This window comes from Bombina bombina, chromosome 4 (assembly GCF_027579735.1).
Source record: "Bombina bombina isolate aBomBom1 chromosome 4, aBomBom1.pri, whole genome shotgun sequence".
Classification (NCBI taxonomy): domain Eukaryota; kingdom Metazoa; phylum Chordata; class Amphibia; order Anura; family Bombinatoridae; genus Bombina; species Bombina bombina.
The window spans coordinates 259250946-259264475 of record NC_069502.1 but is presented as its reverse complement, the minus strand read 5'-3'; the positions used below and the strand labels follow the sequence as shown (position 1 = coordinate 259264475).

Genomic DNA, 13530 nt, shown 5'->3' with positions numbered 1-13530 from the left:
TTTGTGTTGAGTTTCTAGTCTTTGTATGTCTGAGACTAATGAGGTGGTTAGCGCTCTTTTTACTTTATTTTGGTGCGCCTTAATGGCAATCAGTTCTCCCCTTACAACACTTTTATGGGCGTCCCATAGTATGTGTGGTTCTGTGTCAGGTTGCACATTGTGTTCAAAGTATTCTGTTAATACAGTCAGAATTCTAGGGGTCACTCCAGGGTCTGCCAGGAGGTGTTCGTCAAGTCTCCATATATAGTCTTTTATGGGTTTTGAGGGCCATGTCAGGGAACAGAGTATGGAGGCATGGTCGGACCATGTGATTGGGGAGATTCTTGCAGAGGTAAACAGGGAAAGACCTCCTATATCTGTGAATACATAATCTATACATGTGCATATCTCATGGGGATAAGAGTAAAAGGTGTAATCCCTTGTTTGAGGGTTTAAGGTTCTCCATATATCCTTCACTACAATATTTTTAAGAGAAGATTTAATTTTTTGGATTCGGGATATCGGTGTGGAGGAATGCTGAGAATCTAACTCGGGTTCTAGCGATATATTAAGGTCTCCACACATAAGTGTTCCCTTCTGGTGTTCTAGAATTAAGTTAGATATTTTTTTCACAAAAGAGTGTTGTGCTGTGTTTGGGGCGTATAGCGACACCAGGGTTACTGGTCTGCCGTATAGAAGGCCTATTAATATTAGATATCTCCTTTCTCTGTCTCTAATGGCTTGAAGGGTAGTGAAGGGGGTTGTTTTTTTGATTAGGATCCCCACTCCGTTTTTTTTTGTGTTGGTGGTGCGAGGCCCAACAGCAGATACTGTATGTGCGTGCAAATGTGGTGGGTTCTCTGCCTTTACGGAAGTGGGTCTCCTGTAGAAATACAAGATCTGCTCTGTGTCAATCTTTTGAGGCAATTGTTCTCTTACTAGGTATATTCAGTCCTTTTGCGTTGACGGAATAAATGTTAATGTCATTGCTGGTTTGAGAATGTGCTCTTTGGCTAGCCATTATCTTTGTGGTGAATGTGAGAGCTATATCGTTTGTGAGACAACATTTTCATAAGGATTCCAGTGTAAACGTGAGTCGGGGTGCAGGACGGACCGGGAACAATCTTACTTAACACTATCCTAAAATCACATTGTGTGTATTTAACAATGTTAAACATACAAAGTATTATAACATAAGTAACAATAACCAGAAAAAGTGAAATTGCAGACATTTACAATCTGCTAACAATAAGGGGGGTAGCAAATCTCGTTGACCAGAGATTGTCATAACTAAGTTCTGGGCTTGTTCTGTCCGGTTACGTAAGGGTGAGATTCGTATTTTAGGGGATGAATAAGGTCCTGTGCTGGCTGCATTTCGTCAGTGCTGTTTTGGGGGCAGTTTTCTATTGTCTGCTTGTTAGTCCTCTATAAGTCTGCGCTCTAATTCTATTTGGTGAACGTGTGCGTTGTGTGTTTATTATGAGGTCTAGGGGTATTTTAGCAATCATGTTCTATCCATTCTCCCGCAGTAGGAGGGTGGTAAGGTTAGGTACGTGTAGGTTTGCTAAGTGATGTCATAAGTTTGAATTTTTCTCCTGTCTGTTGCTCTGGGCGTAGGGAGAAGTCTTGACACTGTGGTGCATGTTGGGGTGGTGCGTCTTCTGTAACCTGTCATAGGGGTGTGGGGTTATGTGAAGACAGGGGGCGGCAGGTGATATAAGTTAACATAATCAATGCAACACATACAGAACATTACAACAACTCTGCGGTCCTCCGCTCCCCCATACCAACTCGCTCGCCTGACAAACCAAAACGGCTGCTCAACCTTCTATATAACATTCTTATGCTGTGCGCGGATGTGTCGGGGAGCGGAGAGTAGTCTGCCAGCTCTGCTGCAAGTGCGTAACAGTAAAATGTCTGAAAGAAGGCAGTGACACGACATCCACAACGTTATACTCCATATCTTAAAGAGTCAAACACTAGTGCAATCTAATAACAGTTTAACTAACATTTCACATAACAATTAACAGGCATATGTAATACTTATCAGGCTCTAGAAGCGAGAGTTCTCTGTTCTTGTGCTACCCCAATGCGCCTCGTGCTGAAATACCAGTTCAGGGTAGTGGTGGTGTAGCATTAGCAGGGTACCGGACATCTCAAGTGTCAACTAGCAGACAATTAATATTCTTGTCAAGTTTTTGGCTTGAGAGTTCTCTTTTCTTTTCATATTTCTTCCCAATGAATGTGCAGTACCAAATCCTCTGGTGAAAAGTGATTAGGCGTCTGTACAAGGTGGTGGAGTGTCCGTTTTTTTTCTTTTGTTGACTAGTGTCCATTGTGATCTTTGAGACTTGGGTGCTCTCCAGGGGTGGGCCGCTCTTTTGGCCCTGGCGTCTGTTGTGGGAAAGAGATGTTGAGCCCTCTTGAGAATGGTTCCAGATCATCTGATTCCTTGTAGATATGGGTCTTACCGTCTTGTTGCACTATGAGGCTGAAGGGAAAGCCCCAGCGATATCTCACCTTCCTCTTTTGTAGGACCTGTGTGATAAATGAAATTTCTCTGCGTCTCTCAATTATAGTAGGCGAAAGATCAGGATAAATTTGAATGCTATAGGTCTGGAATTTGATCTCACGCTGCAATCTGACCTGCTTCCATATTGCTTCTTTGTCTAGGTAGCTCGCAAATTTGATAATATCTCTGGGTGGTTTAGGAGGTGTTGGGATAGGTCTCAGCGCTCTGTGCGCACGTTCCATAGAGGATTCTGTAAGTTTTAGTGAAGGGATAATGTATTCAAACATTTGGAGCAGATAGGATATCAGGGAGTCTTGAGTAGCCTCTTCCGGGACCCCTCTTATTCTTAAGTTACTCCTTCGGCTCCTATTATCAAGGTCCTCGATTTTAAGTTGAAGAGATTGAATCATAATTTCCTGTCGGACCATTTGGTGGTTGGAGTCTGACACCATGGTGTTCAGGGTGTCCTGACCCTCCTCAAGACATTCAATCCTTGATCCCAATTCACTAATGTTTCTCTTAAGTGAGGACATCTCCGTTTTGATAAACGATTTCAAGTCTGCTAGGTCTGATTTTGATGGCAATTGAGACATAGCTGTCTGGATTTGTTGAAATTGCTGTGCATGTAAAGAGTCAGGCTGTTCATGAATGTGCTGCATATCTGACAACAGTGGGTCTTTTATATTGTCAGTCACCTCACTATCCTGTTTTTGGAAAAAGGAGTTCATGGTGGCATTAGTTGCAGCAGTTGCCTTTTTATCTGGTCTGGGTTTATGCCTAGATGCCATTGGATATGTGCAGTAAAAGTACCCACACACTTAAGGGGGTTAAATTATATCAGCGTTTGCAGTTTGTGTCTGCTGTGCGTTCAGATAAATAAGGCAGATTAAGGGTGTAAAGAGTCACTGAGGTGTGTAAATGCGTGGTCCACAGTGTAATTACCTTTTTTCACTGTATATGTTGCCCTCCAGGCGGTTCTCCTATTAAGTAGCTGGTCTGTACAGTTCTGGCCGTGTGTGGGTTAAATGAGAGGGTTCTAGGCTATTTGGTCAGCAATTTGTTCTGCAGGCTATAAATCTAGGGCAGCACTTACTACTGAATTGGTGGCAGGTCTTTCTCCCAACTTTAGCCGGTCGTAGCTGCAACTGCCTTATAGCCACTTGTATTTGCAGCTGCGTATGCCACGTGGGGGCCGCAATGGCGCTGTGATCCGTTCCTGTGTGGCATTCTGGCAGCCTCCGGGAGCTTTTCTGGGTCGCCTCAGCCTCTAAAAGCATAGATCAAGTTACCCCAGTGTTGAAGAGGTGCAGCGATAGAGCCGTAGGCGCGAAACTGATTATAACCGGCTCTCCATTGGGAACCTGGATTGCGTATGGGGCTGCTCTGGGATCGCAGTGTTTCTGGATCTGTCGGTGCAGTCCGTTGGTGTATGTCCTCTCTTTGCGGTTAGTGGGTGGTCAGCTTTGCATCCTGGGGGTCTGAGAGATGTTTTGCCCCTGATTTATATCTTAGTGGAGTTAGTGGTGGGAGATTTGCCACGGAGCAACTCTAAAGTGCAGCCATGTTCCGGCACAGCTCCGCTCCGCCCCCGTGCATGAGCTCAATGTTATCTATATAAAACACATGAACTAATGCCCTCTAGTGGTCAAAATGCATTCAGATTAGAGGCAGTCTTCAAGGTCTAATAAATTAGCATATGAACCTCCTAGGTTTAGCTTTCAACTAAGAATACCAAGAGAACAAAGCAAAATTGGTGATAAAAGTAAATTGGAAAGTTGTTTAAAATTACATTTTCTATTTAAATCATGAAAGTTTTTTGGACTTGACTGTCCCTTTAATTAGTGAACCACACCCTGCAGTTAGCAAACAACACAATGCAGACAGCAAGGTATTATTACCTTATTAACTGTTTGACTGTTGGGCCGCTTACAAAATCTGGCCTTAGAGGGAACACTGGTGGGGACATATTCATTTTGTTCCGTAGTGTGTAATCGCAGAGCATGTAGATACACCGGACATACATAAACAATAAAATTGGAAGAGAAAACTACACTAAGCTTAATAACTCATTTGACACTTTTATTGAAACTTCATTACAGGCTCCAGACACTAGCCCAAGTTACTCCCTGGCAGCTCCTGCAAAGGTAAGTGCTTAGAAAAATCAATAACTCTTTAAAAGGGACAGGAAAGTCAAAATTTTATTTCTATGATTCAGATAGAGGATGTAATTTTAAGAAAGTTTTAAATTCACTTCTATTTTCAAATATGCTTTATTCTTTTGGTATCCCTTGTTGAAAAAGAATATGCACATATCCTGCTGCTGATTGGTGCCTGCACACTTTTGTCTCTCATGATTGGTTAACTAGATGTGTTCAGCTACAGCACATAGTGCAATGCTGTTCCTTCAGCAAAGGATACCAAGATTATAAAGCAAATTTGATAATAGAAGTAAAATGGAAAGTTGTTTAAAAACTTAAATTATGCTTACCTGATAATTTTCTTTTCTTCAGATGGAAAGAGTCCAGTAACACGCTGCCATCCGTAGGAAGACACAGAGAAAACACTCTCTGTAAAGGAAAAAGCAGCCAAACAAACTAGCAGATTGCCCAACCTCCAAGGCAGAGGACACACTCCAGGCCGCCAGACCTACTCACAGATTTCAAAGGGGAAGAGGCACAGATCCTCAAAAAAAAAAAAAAAAAAGGTCCACTGGCTTCCCCAAGACCTGAGGATAAACAACAGATCTTAGATCCTACACCTAGCCAGACCAGCCCAAGCAACTGCAGATCTGAAAGCAGAACAGAAAAGGAACCCCAAGACCGGCCCCCAAATGGGTGGAAGAATGGACACAGCCTCTTCAACCTAAAGACAATCGAGCAGGCGTTAGACCCAAAGATATCTAGCAAAAACACCCGACTAAGTCTCAATGCGGAGCCAACAGCTCCCCAGATGGAAAGGAACAACTCAAAGAGCAGCCCAATCCCCGAACCAGATAAAACATCTGTTCCAAACTCCCAAACACAGAAGAGGCCCCTAAAAAAGGAACCACACCTCCGTAAGGACGACGAGCCCCTTGAAGAAGAGAGTCGATAAACACCTGCCCATAAGACAGGAAGTCGTAGGAAGAACCTAGAGGACAAGGCCGCGTCACTGAACACGGAAAGAACCCCTTAAAACACCATTGTGCTAGCACACATACGAGGCGCAAAAGTGACAGCTGAGCAACCGCAAACCTTCTGTTTGCAAGCAAGGAAAGCCCACCATCAGGTCACATTAGTTGGCTGTCCCAAGGGAACCCTATCGTCCAGCACAAGACAAGCCCCAAACCAGCAAGGTATAAAAGGCGCCACGTGTCTGAATAAGCCATGAGAAAGAAGATCTGAACCCAAGCAGGACTAGCCTGCAACCAGGGTCAAAACTGCCAAGCAGGCTAAATCCGCCCTCAGAGAAGGAGGAAGAAAAACAGACAAACATGGGACTAACGTGTCCGGAACAACTTTAGTAGAAGCAGAGAGTATCGATCCCAGAGAAGTTCCCGCAGGAAACATAGTATGAAAAAGAATAAAATTCATCCTAACCGGATGAAATAAAATGACAGGCAACACAAGGGTTAACGCCCAAGAAGAACAGAAAGATCCGCAGGACCATTCTAACGGAAACCCTGTTCTTCCAACAAAAATGGGATGGATCTCAATAAGACTAAAAGGAGATTACTTCATCCCCCTGTCTAACGAGGTGAGCCATTCGAAGGAGGAGACTGATGAGTCCCATAACTGAGAAGGGCAGGGTCCACAAACAGCTCAAAAACGTGTCTGAGTAGAACACGAAGGCGAGCCAGCCTGTAAGGAAAGGCACAACACTCCTTAACAGTTACACCTGCAGGGAACTGCACATGCCCTCCTGTGGCCAAGAGTCCTTGGGCAATCGGGCACAAACACAATTGCAAATAAATTGTAGACGTACAAGCTCCAAAAGTATGTAAAAACGAAAATGTGCCACAATCTCCGGGGGTAAAAAAACAACCTGAATTACCCATGTGTAGAAGTATGGAGAGGTAGGGTACTCACCTCTTGGAGGACAGCCCCCCCCCCCCCCAGGAGGATGGCTCAGCAGTACCTTGAATCCCTGAGCCCGAGGAGCAAGGCGCTCTAGAACGGCCTAAAGAACATAACTGACTGACCTGAGTCACTGGGGCCAAATCGCATTCGTCACAGGATGAAGAATCTGAATCAGAAAGTTGAACAATCTCAACATCAGTATCCTCCATAACTGGATAAAGGATACCAAAAAATTGACTAAATATAAAACAATTTAAACGGCACCTAAAACCCACAATGGCTGGGGCACTCACCACCTCCTAAGAACCAGACACCAGCGGACTAGATTTCTCCGTCGCCACACAGTCAGGAAAGTGGAAATGGGAGACCAGAACGCAAATACTTCCAGTCACAAGGTGAACCGTAGAGTCCAAAAAAAGCACTCCCGACCGTAAAGTCGCGTCACTTAAAAGGCTGTTAGTTCTAAGAACCACGAGTCAAGTTAACACTACACATAAGCAGATTGAATCACATAAACATGATTTACCCCCCCCCCCGTTCAATAATTTCCCTCAGGAGATATTAACGCTTGATTCCAAGATACTAAAGGAGTCCCACTGAGACCCTGTATTTTTCATTGTGAGTTTGCAATAACAAATGAGTTACAGTACAATCATGAAGAAGTAAAAGGAAACAATCTTACCGGAATCTTACGGCCCTTCAAGTGTGACGGATAGCAGCCTCGCCTCCGCCATGGACTTGAGAGAAGAAAGCAGGCAGCGAAGCGAAGTTCGATAACGCTGATTGCTTGTGTAGTTGTTAAAATGAGTCGGGATGGTTTCAGAGAAAGACTCTTCCTGCATCTCCGGACTCTTCATCCAAGCCCTCACTGACACACTGACAGGACTACTTAAAACTCCTGTCCCATGTCGAAGAGTACTACCATCCATAAGAGACAAAAACAAACTTCTGACACTTCTCTGCCCTCCTCGGACGAAAAGCAAAGAATGACTGGGGGATGAGGGAAGTGGGAGGAGATTTAAACCCTTTGGCTGGGGTGTCTTTGCCTCATCCTGGTGGCCAGATTCTTATTTCCCAAAAAATTAATGCAGCTGTGGACTCTTTCCATTTATGAAGAAAATTGTATGTTCTATCCAAATCATGAAAGAAAACTTTGGGGTTTCCTGTCCCTTTAAGAACTTCAGAAATTACTGCCGTATAATTTCCTGAGCTGATTTTGTCCTAACAGCAGCTCCTGAGTGAAAAGGAAAACCCGGGAAGCGGGCGGAGATACCCCAAAGAGAGAAGCCAGAGCCTCAAAGAAGGCTTCAAAGACATTTTGAGTGTAATAAAATTATATTATGTGCACCAAGCATAATAAATACTGTTCCCTCATAAAAACATGCTCCCCGTCTAACCATAGTTTCATGTATTGAACAGCTAACTGCATTGAGAAGTTAGTGGTTGGCTAGGTACCTATTTCCTAAAAAGTACAATAAATAATTCACCAAGGCTGGTAGAGGCCTCCGAAGGGCAACTGTGTTACCTGACTATGTTCCTGATAAGAATAGGGTATGAACTAGGGACCTGAAAAAAAAAAAGAAAAATCTGTGTTATGAGGAGAGCAAGCTACATCCCCTGGCTATGTTGTACCTGAGTCAAAGTACCTACAAAGTACCTACAAGTCTCTGGGCTGTGTGTGCATTGTGTAAAGTCACTTACCTTACGCAGCACCCCTCTACTGGCTTACCAGGCATGTCAAACCCTTGTCAATGCAGCGGCAGTAGTATCCAGTAGAGTGCCTATCCAGTGCAGGTATTGAGTACCTCAGAGGGTTGCAGTAGGAAATACCTGTGTCCCTCAGGGGGAGGCCAAGGACGAGTCCCTGCGGTGCCTGAGGGTAGTTATGGCTGAAGTCCCATAGGGAGTATTCCTATTCCCCTGTAACATTCAGCTGCTGTGAATTTTCTTTTCTGTCTTCTTTGTGACTAGTAACTCCCAGGGACACTGGGCCTCACATTGGTCTGAGCTCCCAAATTTAAATCCATAAGCAAGTAGCTGGAATCACCTCTATTCTCAACCAACTCTTACGAGTCCAAAACCAAACTAAGAGACACCACCTCCTAGTGGCGGGAAAAATATCCCATGTGTTATGGAGGACTGTGGACCATCATTTTACGAAAGAAAACAACAATTTGAAAAGTAACATGATAATGGTTCCCTTATTAGAAAACCAATCATCAAGCTAAGACTAATGATAAAATTCAAGGAATGAAAAGCTGGGAGAAAATGCAGATTTGCCCAAATAGCTAATAAATATATAAAATATAGATGATAGGCAACATTGGCTTGCAAGACTAGTAAAGGAGCAACAATTTTAAGGAACCAAGTGTGGGCTACTCTTCAGTCAGAGCTTACCTCTAATAATTCCAGAACATGGAACGGCTACCCTATAGAAGGTCATATGTTTATCAACATAATTAAAAGGATAGTAAACACCAACATTTTTATTGTTTAAAAAGATAGATAATCCCTTTATTACTCATTCCCCAGTTTTGCATAACAAACAGTTATAGAAATATAATTTTTTACCTCTGCAGTTACCTTGTATCTAGGCTTCTGCAGACTGCCTCCTTATCTCAGATCTTTTGACAGACTTGCATTTCAGGCAATTAGTGCTGACTTAAATAACTTCATGTGTGTAAGAACAATGTTATTTATATGAAACACATGAATGCCCTCTAGATGTGAAAAACTGTCAAATGCATTCAGATAAGTGGTGGCCTTCAAGTAATTAGCACATGAGCATACCTAGGTTTAGCTTTCAACTAAGAATACCAAGAGAACAAACCAAATTTGATGATAAAAGTAAATTAGAAAGTTGTTTAAAATTACATGCCCTATCTAAATCATGAAAGTTTAATTTGTACTTTATCACTTTAAGAAAAATAGGTCAATTCTATAATGGAAGGCTAAGGTAACAGGTTACCTAATACATATGAGATACTAAATGACTAGGGTTTAAATAACATATCAGAGCAAACATTTAAAGGGAAAAGAAAAACCCAAAATTTTTCTTTCGTGGTTCAGAAAGAGCATGCGATTTTAAGCTTATTTTTATTATCAACTTTCCTTTATTCTTTTGTTGAAAAGCAGGAATGTATGCTTAGGAGTCTACTTCTTGAGCACTATATGGCAGCAGTTTTGCAAGAATGTTATCCATATGCAAGAGCACTAGATGGCAACACTATTACCTGCAATGTAGTGCTCCAGATGCCTTCAACAAATAATATCATTAGAACAAAGCAAATTACATAATAAAAGTAAACTGGATTTTTGTTTTTTTTAAATGGTATGCTCTGTCTGAATCTCAAAAGAAAATGTTTCATATCCCTTTAAGCAATCTTTTTACTGTTTTTGTATTGTTATTATTGTTATTTTTATGCCTCTCTCTAAATAGGTAGGAACATATGCTTACACATATGCTCTTGCAAAAGAATGAGTGCAGACATGAATGTATATAAATACATAGCCCACTCTTGCCCTCAATGAAGAAAAAACAACACTGTTTCAGAGACAATTTTAGCATAAGGTCAATGTGGCAACCAAATGAAATACCCCGCACTCTGCTGCCCACTTCAAAAGTAAATTTTTCTGTGAGCTAAAGGTTTGAATTATTTATAATTATTTTCCCGATTACATATAAAATAGGATTGAGCTGTCACATTAACTCTGCATTCAGTAAATCCTGAGAAAGACCAGGTCCATGGTAAAGGAATGTGATTGGGACAAATTCTGAGTGACGCGACTGTCACATGATCAGAAGAAAGAGCGGACCAACTTGAGAAGGTTTTGCACTAGAGTACTCGTTTGAGAACTTAAACATCGGGACTTCTACCATTGGATGGAAGATGGCCATGTGATCTTGTGAGATCCCTATGGATTGGTCGCTACATTCTACACTATATTGTCTATATTTAGTTTACGGAATATTCATTTATATAGTTGTGGATTGTTGTTTTTTGTATGGGCGAAAATGCACATTCGGATTAATACCGGTTATACAGGCACTAGTACATATTTTGAAGAATCAATATAACCAACCTGATGACAATACTCTGTCACCACTCAAGGGGGCACGAACATACACAAAATATATATAGTGCTAGATCACTCCTATAATGTCAACAGATTACAAAATACAACAAAAATATAGCGTATATATAGTGTGATAAAATATACAAAATGATATAACTTATCAGTCCATAGGTGAATCAATCACTGAAAAAAGTGTTGTCTGTTTGGACTTGCTTCCAATGGTCTTTTATTCTTGAATTCACGGCAGCTCCTTCCCAAATAGAAGAGGTTAACTGGAATCTGTGATGGTATAAAACAAACACACAGAAGGGCGCCTCCTAGTGTAATAAAGAACAAATGGTGTACAAATATGTGACAGCAGATGTTCAGGTACTCACAAGTGTGGCAGCACTCACTCGTACTTAGTAGTGCATACTGGAATCTCACAGTGTCCCAGCTCACTGTTCTTTTCCCACAGGTCTCAGTCTAGGCTGTAGTCTCCAACCGCTTTTAATAAAAGTGATTTTAAAACTTATCACTTGACTGAGAGCCTGTCCATGTTTGTTTGTGGTTGGAGACTACAGCCTAGACTGAGACCTGTGGGAAATGAACAGTGAGCTGGGACACTGTGAGATTCCAGTATGCACTACTAAGCACGAGTGAGTGCTGCCACACTTGTGAGTACCTGAACATCTGCTGTCACATATTTGTACACCATTTGTACTTTATTACACTAGGAGGCGCCCTTCTGTGTGTTTGTTTTATACCATCACAGATTCCATTTTGAAGGATCAGTAGTTTATTTAAATATGATTTATCTTTGACAGTAATGTCTATTTAAAACTAAAGTAATTTCGAATGTATGGTATTTTTATGATTGCAACGTTTTATATATATATATATATATATATATATATATATATATATATATATATATAGAATGTAAGCTTATTTTGTTATGAGATGTTAGTAAACAAATGTATTCACCTCCATTGGCATACTTGATTACACTTTAATCTATCATTTGACACCTCCTAACAAAAAATGAAAGTAATAGGTTACAGCCCTGATGTAAGCAGGACTATGAATGGGTGTGGTCTGTGAAAGGTAGGCAGTGCTGATGGCTATAAATATTGTGTATAACAGTACTAGGCTACTACAACTTGTTTTGACCTGTATTGATTTTAAAGGGATAGTAAACCCCAAAAATGTATTTTATGATTCAGATAGAACATAACATTTTAAACAACTTTCCTATTCTATTATCAAATTATCTTCATTCTCTTGTTATCCATTGCTGAAGGGACAGCATTGCACTACTGACAGGAAGCTGAAAATATCTATTTAGCCAATCACATGAGACAAATGTGTGCAGGCACCAATTAGCAACAGCTCCCACTAGTGTATGATATAGGCGTATTCATTTTTTAACAAGGGATACTAAGAGAACGAAGCACATTTGAAAATTGAAGTGCATTTAAAAACGTCTTAAAATGATACGCAAGTTTAATTTTGACTTTTCAATCCCTTTAATGCTCTTGATAAAGGCTTGTTTGACGAAACACGTTGAGCTATATCTTAATAAACTTTGAAGCTGCATCTGAAGGTACCATTGTGATGGTTTTAATAAAAGGCTGATTTAAACTGAAATCTTGCGAGTATAACCTGTTTGTGCGCCTACCATACTGCTTGAAACGTGCTACACCATTGTAAGATTTTTTATTTTGGAGGTGAAAGAAGCCAGGTTTCTCAGAGGAAAAGAGCAGCTTGTATTCCCTAGGGTGACACAGCGCCGCCATTTTCGATATTTATTGTTTCTGGATATGGTTTGGGAGAACCAAGGCTGGCAGCGAGCATCTGAAGGGAAGTGCTAACTTGGCTTCATACTTTACTGTTATCTGTAAGAATTTAAATGACATAACTACATTAAAAAGTAAGTTATATCGCATCTTGATTACAACTGATGAATTAAACTCCATCTAAAATATCACTAACATTCCATATCTGATTTTAAAAAGGGGAGAGTTTAACGACACTAAGTCACCCAAAAATACTGCATTGACTAAGGTTACTGCAACCTACACTAGAGTAAATTTATCACAAACTGGTACTCTCTGAAAATCTCAAATAAATTTAACCAGTAAGAATGTCTGTTTTGTTCAATAGCCATTTCAAAGCATATTCTTAAGTAATTTTGTGTGCACTGGTTTAATGGGATGCTAATCCCAAATGTTTTATTTCATGATTCAGATAGAGCATGCAATTTTGAACAACTTTCTAATTTACTCCTATTATCAATTTGTCTTCGTCCTCTTGGTATCCTTATTTTAAAAAGCAGAAATGTAAGCTTAGGAGCATGCCTATTTTGTTTTCAGCACCTGGATAGTGCTTGCTGATAGGTGGCTAAACATAGCGACAGCTTCATCCACTTCTGACAGGGAGATGAGTCCGAAAGGAAAGCAGTGTAAGCTTACACCGGTTGCCAGAGGGGGTGTTTAAATTTACACTAGAAGGAGGCTACGGAAGCTTCCCTGCGACATCCAGGAGCTAACTTTCACCACAACTCTTACTAAGAGGATTGCATTGCTACTTCAAAAACCACAGTCCTGTCTTGCAGGGAAACAACCCATTAAATGACTTAAGATTCAATTTCTTCAGAGCATTTTCTGTGCCTTCCTATCAGTAGACAAGGCAAAGAATTACTGAGAAAATAGGGAAAGTGGGAGGGACACTCACAGCTTTGGCTGGGGTGTCTTTGCTTCCTCCTGATGGCCAGGTGTTGTATTCCCAACAGTAATTAATGAATTTGTGGACTCTCCCTGCCATTAGAAAGAAAACCAATTTCTTTAGGACTTCATGTAAAACTTTTGCTAGTGGTCTCAATAACTTATAACTGGTAAATGAACAAGTTTTATACTCACAAGG

General features: G+C 41.0%; 1 protein-coding gene across 3 annotated transcripts in view; it reads right to left on the bottom strand.

The window, feature by feature from the left end:
• LOC128656174 (GRB10-interacting GYF protein 2) overlaps window positions 1–13530 on the bottom strand; it is a 556473-nt gene that overhangs the window by 256402 nt on the left and 286541 nt on the right. The window lies entirely within an intron of this gene.